The 9459-nt window shown below is 31.6% G+C and overlaps 1 long non-coding RNA gene across 1 annotated transcript; it reads right to left on the bottom strand.

Annotated features, from left to right (window-relative positions):
- Positions 1-4690: 4690 nt before the first annotated feature.
- LOC111904892 (uncharacterized) lies at positions 4691-6563 on the bottom strand. Its single transcript, XR_002854661.2, has 2 exons — positions 5907-6563; positions 4691-5793 (listed from the first exon to the last, which is right to left on the bottom strand). It is a non-coding gene; the product is annotated as an uncharacterized LOC111904892 (long non-coding RNA).
- Positions 6564-9459: the final 2896 nt, after the last annotated feature.

Raw genomic sequence — 9459 nt, 5'->3', positions numbered from 1 at the left:
CTGTTTCATCCATATTGGAGATTTCTGGCTCATGTGTTCGTAAGTTGTATATCCGGTAGAAGAAGTGGGGCTGATGAAATTTCTCAACGCACAACTGGTGCATTGGTATCTTTGGCCTCTGGAATTCATTTCAATTTCTCAAAGTTCATCCTAGAGGAATTTGTCATAAATATCCGAGCTTCTACAAGGGATACTTTTCTCCAATATCCCCGCTTCATTCAATTATTTGTCGAGATGCAGTTTCCTGAGGTTAGGAAGTCAGGAGTTACCTTGGATATGAAATCTTTGGGTCCACACACAGTGGGACTCATTAAGCAAAACCGAAGAGGAAAAGTTGTCTTTCGAGGGCGTTATCAATTGGAAAAATTCGGTAAGTTTACAGAATTGGATGAGACGCCAGTGTCATACGAATCATCAGAACCGACTTCTTCTGAGAAAACGTCCACTAAGGGTTCAACTCCAGCAAACTTCGTGATAGACGTGACTGAAGATGATGATGATTCACCAGCTCAGAGAGATCAAGGTACCTCTAGTCATGAACATGAGTCGAATGAAAGACAGGATGAAAGGGAAATAGGTACTGGTAATGATGGACGTGACTCATTTGAAGATCTTGATCTTACGGGATTTGATAATGATGACATTGCGGCTTCTTTAGCCAGTAGTGCTAATGTTGTGTCTAACGAGATATTTGACACGATTTTTCAAAATGTTGATGATAGTGTTTTGCCATCAACTGAGAAGAGAAAAACGAGCGAAACTCTTACTCCAATTTCCGAGCAGATGGTGTCAACTTCAACTTCAATGGAGGTAGTTGTGGGATGTTCCCCTCCCGTGTCTATTTCTCCATCATCTGAACCATTTGTTAGTGTAATACCTCCACAGGCTGACCAACCTCAATCTAAGAGGAGAAGACTTGATGAAAGACAATCCGAGCTAATTACTAGTTTGGTCAGTGGTCTTCCTACACCACCAATCACTACTGCTACTACACGACTTTCTGTAACAAAGATGTTTGCAACTGGACCTAGTTCAGTTTTTGATGTTGGTGGCCCTTCAGCTCCGCCTGGTTTTCCTGTTCCAAGATTTAGTAGGGATGCTGCTTCTGAGAGACTAGCTTTGCATATGGCAGAGGAACAGTTTCGTTCGTCTAGCCCTCAAGGAAAGAACATTTCTATGAGTGAAGGGGGTGCTCCTGATGATGATTCATCTGATGATAGTTTACGAAAGGAGATCTCGGTATTAAGTCAGAAGAACATAGAGCTTGACATTCAGGTAGCTGAACTTCGTGCTCAGAACATTGAGCTATGTACTCAAGTGTCTAAACTTCAGTCAGATAGAACTTATCTTGGCGGACAACTCGCAGAAGTTAAGAGGGATAGAAAAGTAAAAGATAAGCAGATTTCTGACCTTCAAGAACATTTCAATCTGCTGACTTCAAGCTACTTCGAATTGAAAAAGAAACTGGAGGATGATTTTGGTGAGAAGTATAAAACAAGCGTAGAAGAACAAAGAATAAATTTACATGTGCAAGCGTATCCAGTAGATGTGCCAGCTGGTCAATCTTCTGGTTCTGCTGAGCGTATTGGAGTTGTTCCTCCTATGGCTTCTCATATTCAAGAGATCATTCGGAAAAATCAAGAAGATGATACTGAAAGGGGGCAATTATTATTTAAGCGAAATGTTACTCAGAGCAATTCTAAAAGGGAATCTTTGATCACTGTCACTGATCTTGAAATTGTTCGGTTCAGAGATACTTTTGGAGATCGGTCGGGTGTAGCTGCTTGGGGATTTCACGATCCTCTTCGACTTTGGATTATTATTCGCAAGAGTGGTAATTCAGAGTTGTATAAGGATATTCGTGCTTTTAGTTCATTGACAAGGGTTGATCTTGCGGAGTTATCACAAGCTCCGTTTATTAATCTATTAAACAATCCTCAGGTTTCGCAGTTCAAATTCTTTCTAGATGAGCAAGTAAAGAAGGGATTTCCTACAATGCCAACTGCTGAGTCAGTCATTCTGGAACATCCAGATGTGTTTGAAGCTTCTTCTGATAAACCTCTACAGTTGGTTATGTGGCCGCCCACGACTCAAGTTAAACAATTTCCCATTGTTCAAGGTTATAAAGATGGATCGCTCGGTTCTATGGAGTGCTGGGTTTATGATGAAAGTACTTGTGGTGCAGTCATTAAGCTCAAGAATGGGTGTATACGGTTGTATGATCAAAGAGACCTTCTGCAGTTCAGGAAATGGGATATTCATTATCTGAGCAATTTTCAAATCAAAGTGGTTGAAGATATCTACGAGCAAGGAGCCAAGGCGTATACCAGGATGGTTGCTGAGATTTTGAGCAAAAAGATGTGGAATGGTGCTATGGGCCAAATGGATGTCATGCTAGTAAAGAAAGGAATGGGGCCGAGCTAGTCCAAACCAAGGGGGAGATTGAAAGACTCTGTAAAATGGTTTGGTCTAGGCATAGTCGTAGATAGCAGTAAAAATGTAATTGTTCGTGTTTTGTTTTGAGTTTACGGTGTTTATGGTCAAAATGGGTTTACGGCCGTAAACTCTTTACGGCCGTAAACACCTTACGGTTCCTAGTCAGGTCTTTAAATAGCGAGTTGTGTCAGTCTTTATTAGTTGTTGATGCTCTCGTATACTTCCAAGTTGTATCAGACGTTTTACAGTATTAAAGCGTATGCAAGCTTGGTATTTTGCTCATTATTGGTTTATTAATTTGTGTTTGCATCTGTTATTGTCTTTGATCGTTGGTAGATCTATTTTCGGGACTTTACAAATAGAAGCATTTTTTAAGCATCACAATGATTTGAAACTCCTTTGTCTTTTCATATTCTCAAATGACTATATTTCTAAGCACCACATTGAGACTCTTTTTTTTTTTCTTTTCATATTTTCAAATGACTTTTCAAATGTCTTCTAAATAATTGATTTAACATTAAACACCACCACATTGAGACTCTTTTTTTTTCTTTTCATATTTTCAAATGACTTTTCAAATGTCTTCTAAGTAATTGATTTAACATTAAACACCAAACCTGCTATATAAACTTTTACATGTAAGAAGGATGTTATAAGAAAATGAAAAGAAAAAATTTCAATGGGCACAATTCTTTTAGAACGTATTAGCAGTGATAGAGTCCCTAATAGAGCTCTACAATTCAAGGTTGTGGATGAATGTATCATTTTTTACTCATAGTTTGACCGCACTATATTTCTTTTTTCCAGTAGTGATGTGCAATTCGAGTTCTGGTTTGCAATTTTTGAAGTTACATGTGATAACATCATCATTAGCCTATTTGTTTTTATCTCTTCGTTTTTGTTATGAATACTTCAATATGCTTTATTTTTTATTAAATTTTTGTTTCCTTTTATATTTATATTTGTACATGTATAAAATGTTATTTGAACCACATATTGTAATTGATTAAAGCAATACATGTTAAGTATATTGATATGCTCCATAATTTGTATCATAAAAGCTTAATTTCAAGTCCATCGAAATAGCAAGTTGTACAAATCTTATATGAAGTGGCCTAAAATAAGAAGTTTACAAGCTTAACAAAGTTTCTTTCATGATTAGTTTAACTAGGTGTGAAACCCCGCTCCACGGGGTTCGGTTAAGACCAGAGTTTTACACTTTTGTTTATCGGTTATGTATATGGTATAGTGATAGGTAATGTGTCATTGGTCATTATATTTGTTAGTATGTAGTGCCAAATAATATTTGTGTTTTAGTGAAAATTATTTCCTTTTGAGTTTAAGCTGCTTAAAAATTATTTCCTTTTTTTTTACTTTTACTTTTTAAACATCTAATATGGACGAGTAGTTAGTTGCTATAAATTTTTCATTAATTGTTGTTGCCACTTCAAAAGCCCCAACAAATAGATTGTTTTTTTATGATATTTCCTCAAATGGGGTTATTTGAAAAATAAAAGTTACTTAGAATGGAAAGAAACTATGTGACTTGTTCAAATCCACGAAAGTGACAAAAGTTGAAGGTGCAAAAGTTGGATTTTCCACTTCAAACTAAATAAAAACAGGGTGTGAGAGTCGACTTTTTCAACAGAAGTAGGGTACATGCTTACAAATTCCCAATTACTTACATAAACATCAAAAAATCTGTAATGAATATATCAAATTATGAGAAAAATGTTGTATTTTAATTATTAATGTATAAAAGGCATGCTTGGTTTTGGAAATGGAATTTGATTTCAATTCATTGGGGTGTTTGGTTGTCAAAATAGATGGATTTCAATTTTGTGAGAATGTCATGACTCGCTCATTTTAAGATTTTACAATTCCTTTAATGGTTGGAAAGTTGGAGCTAATTCAATTCAAATCTTTTCCTTTGTTTGTTAAAAGACGAAGACACCCCCAACATATATAACGAAGTATCCTACACATTTTGAATCCAAAGTTAACAAAATATATTGCAAAGAGCCCATTTTACACATGTGTTTGTGCCAAAAACGGATCATCATCTGTATGTGATTGTTTTCCAGTTGTTGTCCAACCCTTTAATAAAAACATAATCTTTAAAAAGGAAAAATGAAAACATGAAAAAAATTGAAAACATTAAGTAATGAAAGTGGTTTTACCTCAAATTATAAGTCAAGGTCAAGAATGCAAACCTAGAGACTGGTAAAACGAAAAATTAGCATGAACCAACAAATCAAATTGCAAAATTAGCAAGTAGAAGTACAAGTACACAATATTTGAGCAAGTTCATTTTAGAAATATTACTAGAAAACATGTTAGCTATAAACTGAAAAAGGAAAACTTAATGAAAGCAAGCAACATAATCCTCAACAAATCAAAAAATCAACCATAGCACTAAGATAATCAATAAAAACAAACAGTTGACTAATACTTTCTTTATAAATACAAACACCGCATGTATTCAACCCATTTCTATCTGTAATACCCTGAAATATCAAATTGTTATAAAGATGTTACTTTGTACACAAATACCATCAAAATTAATTATAGTTGAAACATTTTGAAGGTAAAATAATAAATGAGGGATATTATATGGAACCTGTAATTAGAGTTGTACTATAAAAAAATGTTTTCAATTTTTACTCTGTTGTTCCAGTAAGTTTAGAAACATGAACTTGCATCCACTATGTGTGACACAAGGATTGAAAACATACCTACCCCAGAGTGAGAAAATATATAGGCAATTCCAAGATCCCTTAGTAAAGCAAAAATAAACAAAACGAATCAACTAACAAACCTATATAGGTAATTTAGGTAACTGTTCTTGTGCATACAACATTCAAACCTATATGATGCAAACAATCAAGAACTAAAAGTGGGTTCTTGCAATAGCATTAAAAATTAATTGACCAATTCAATTAAGGATGACGGAGAAAAGTGGAAAATATTTGAAGTTTATGTGTATGTAATCTGATCATTTGATGATTGTGCTTACCTACCATCCTGCATCCATGAAAACCAAAATTATGACTTGAACCACCAATTAAAGTTGAAAGAACGACACTGACATGAATTTGACTGAAAACGCAACCTTATACAACCAGACAAGAAAAATTGTAAACGATGTAAGAACATAACCAATCAATTACAGGAGCTTATAAACATATAAAAGAAAGTAGAAACCATGGATTCCTATACATAACAAATGGATATAAAAAGTGCAATTCAATTGAAAAACTATTTGTAGGAGAGAAAGGAAGGTACCAGATGTAAGATGTATCATAGAAACATACCCTCTGAGGAATATCAATCAGTCTCAGCAACTATACAGCGCATCTGCGATTTAATAGCATAAAATGAAAATCAAGCAAACACAATAATGGATTCACAATCCAAATCAAAACCGAAAAGACGATAATTAGATGCATAACTTAAAAATCCAAACATACACTGATTCAATCGCAACTGAGAAGACACCGAGGATGAAGCAAAGGTGGAAACGATCTTCATTAGAAAAAGAGGGTTTTCTTGAAAGACAAGTACTAAGGTGGTGTCGATCCGTCACCAATCGTGTTCGAACGGTGTAGCGTCACCGACATACTTGGAATCGATGCCAATTCAGTTGAGAGTGGAGATGGAGAGGCAGACGATGGCCATTCCTGACTGCCCGCGATGCCGTCACTGGCCGGCAACAACGATGACACATCTGCTGCCGTCACCACTTTCGACCTCATTCTGTCTGTAGCTCTTTGAGGCATCAATTGATTCGATTAGCGGGAGAAATCAAATACCAATTGCTCACGGTGAACCGAATAGGGTTCATCTGATGTTGAAGGGAGAAAAAAATGTCGATGAGTGGGGAAGCAAAAGAAGGGACAGTATGTACGGCGGTAGATCGGGAAGTGATAAAGCAGCGAATAATGGATGTGGATGATAAAATGGGGAGCGGTGGGGAACATCGAAGTGGGAGCAGAACATAACATTCCAGTCATGATGACGGTGTAGGAAGGTGATGGTGATGGAATTTGGAGCAGAGATAAAAGGAAGACGGTGGAGCACCTAGGAATATAAAGTGAGCGGTGGCAGAAGGATCGGGAAGTATGATAACCATCAGCAAGATAAACATGGAATACAGTCGCACAACAGCGACGATCATCAACACGTGTACAATGAAAGCAAATAATTACATAAAATACCCTTATAGAAAAACAATCCCAAACTGCATCAAAACATATTGTTAAAGGACCATTTTTGCCAAGCCCTTAGGAAGTTTAATGTTCCAGGGGTGCCCAACTTTAATATATATATATATATATATATATATATATATATATATATATATATATATATATATATATATATATATATATATATATATATATATATATATATATATATAAAATGTTATTAATAATTTTTTATTGTATGTCTTAAAAGGCAAGAAACATGTCATAATGAGTTTTTATATCAACTTCGTATAAAAGCTTAATTCGTATCATAAAAGCTTAATTTCAAGTTTACCGTTATAGCAAGTTGTACAAATCTTATATAAAATTGGCTAAAATGATAAATTTATAAGCTTAACAAAGTTTATTTCATAATTAGTTTAATGTTATTAATAATTTTTTATTGTATGCTTTAAAAGGCAACAAACTTATCATAATGAGTTTTTATATCAACTTCGTATAAATACAATTATTTCAAAATTAATAATAATGATATGATTATTTTAATAACGTGTATGTACGTCTCTCTCTCTCTCTCTCTCTCTCTCTCTCTCTCTCTCTCTCTCTCTCTCTCTCTCTCTCTCTCTCTCTCTCTCTCTCTCTCTCTCTGTGTGTGTGTGTATATATATATATATATATATATATATATATATATATATATATATATATATATATATATATATATATATATATATATATATACTAGCAAGATACCCGTGCGATGCGGCAGCAACAATTTGTTTCATTTCGATGAATAGCTATCGAATTTGATTAACTTTTTTTCAATAAATAGTTTTCTTACAACCATTGGTTTTATGTCGGAAACATCTAATTTTATAGAAAAACATACAATGCATTGACGATTTGATTACTTAGTAGGTGTGCAATACGGCGTTGACATTAGTTTAATTCAACGAATAATTTGTTGGAAACAATTTATTTTCTTTCAAAATTGTGTATAGTTCTTCTATAAAATGTCATATTTATAAAAAAAAAATAGTGTATTTTGTTGGGGAGGGGCGGAGGGATTTGGTGAAATGTGTTGGAAAGATAATTACAATAATAACAAAAAAATAAAATAAAATTAATAATTTTATTACACTCAATTCTACTGTATTACACTCAATTCCAACAGTAACCTATATCTAAACACATCACTCTACTATATTACATTCAATTCCATGCTACTTTCTTTTATCATTATTATCATATAATTTAATCTAATCATTATGCTTAATAATAAATATCTTACAACCTAATTATTTCATAAACTTTATTATTTAATTATTATATTATTATTATTACTTTTGTTATTTAATAATTATATTTTTTATTATCAATTAATTAATTATATTTACTTTTTGTTATTTAAATATTTTATTTTATTTTTTTTTTAAATAAGTTAAAAAGAACAAATATATAAAATTATTATATTTTACAAACTATATATATATAACCACATTAAATCATCGTATAATAAATTACAACATGCATTGCAATGCATTTTTATATTTACTGAAAATTACTCAAAAAATTTATGGGTTTAATTATGATTTTGTAATCTATATATAATTACAAGCCAGTTAAAAAATTAATAAAAAAGAAAAATATTAAAAAGTTGATTAAATATTTCGCTAGCGATAACGCTGAAATAGGAGGCATTTGGTACATCACATAATTATACATATAAAAACTAAATATTAGAAGTTATATTTCATCGTCGCTTCGTCGGACCACTGAAACACCAAGCTGCCGCCGTTGGACCACCGAATCCTCGGACAACCATGCGTTACGCCGATACAACCGTCATATTGTTTATAATTTTTTCAACTTTTCTTTAAACTTTTTACAACGTTTAAACATATATTTTTACACTTTTTTCACAAAGAAAAAATGCATTTTATAAAAATAAATCATGAGCTGTAAAAAAAAGTTTCAAATTCAAATGACTTGATTTTGTTAAGAGCAAGTTTCGAATAAACGGAAAAAACGTCAAAAAGTTAAAATCAAATAATATAAACGAACAAGAATATCAAAAAGTTAAAAAAAATAAACAAACAAAACATCAAAGAATAAATAAAAAAACATTATATCTACATATTCGAATAAAACGGCAAGAAAATTTGAAAAATAATTAAAAAAATATATAAATAAAATAATAAATCATAATATTAATAAATAATGATTTTAAATAATTTAAATAAGTAATTTGATATTATTAAATAAGTTGATCCTTTATTTTTTGCAAATTAAAATTTAATGTTATTAAATAAGCTGATTTTTTTGTATTTTGCTGATTAAAAGGATATATAACAAACAAATAAAAATAGGGGTCTGTTAAATCGCTGCCCTCTCCCCCCTCGTTTTTACTTTATGTCAAATCAAAATCATTATATATATATATATATATATATATATATATATATATATATATATAATATGATTTTTTAAGTATTTACAATTTTAACTATTTTGTATATTTCTATTATTTTGTTGTATTTATTTAAAGATTTTTATAAATTGGCTTTTATAAATTTATTTTTGTATATAATAATTTATTATTTTCTAAAACTTGAAATTTTTTAACTATAGCTAAATGGGTAACCCCGTTCAATTGAACGACTAAATATTTATAATCATTATCGTTCTAGTTTTAACGATTAAATATGTATAATAATTATTATTGTTTGACAATTTAATTGCAATGTTGATTATTTATTTATAATAATATTTATTAAAAAATATTTTATATATATATATATATATATATATATAT

This window comes from Lactuca sativa, chromosome 7 (assembly GCF_002870075.4).
Source record: "Lactuca sativa cultivar Salinas chromosome 7, Lsat_Salinas_v11, whole genome shotgun sequence".
NCBI lineage: Eukaryota > Viridiplantae > Streptophyta > Magnoliopsida > Asterales > Asteraceae > Lactuca > Lactuca sativa.
Note: the sequence above shows the minus strand (reverse complement) of the source record. Positions and strands in the feature narration are given on the sequence as shown.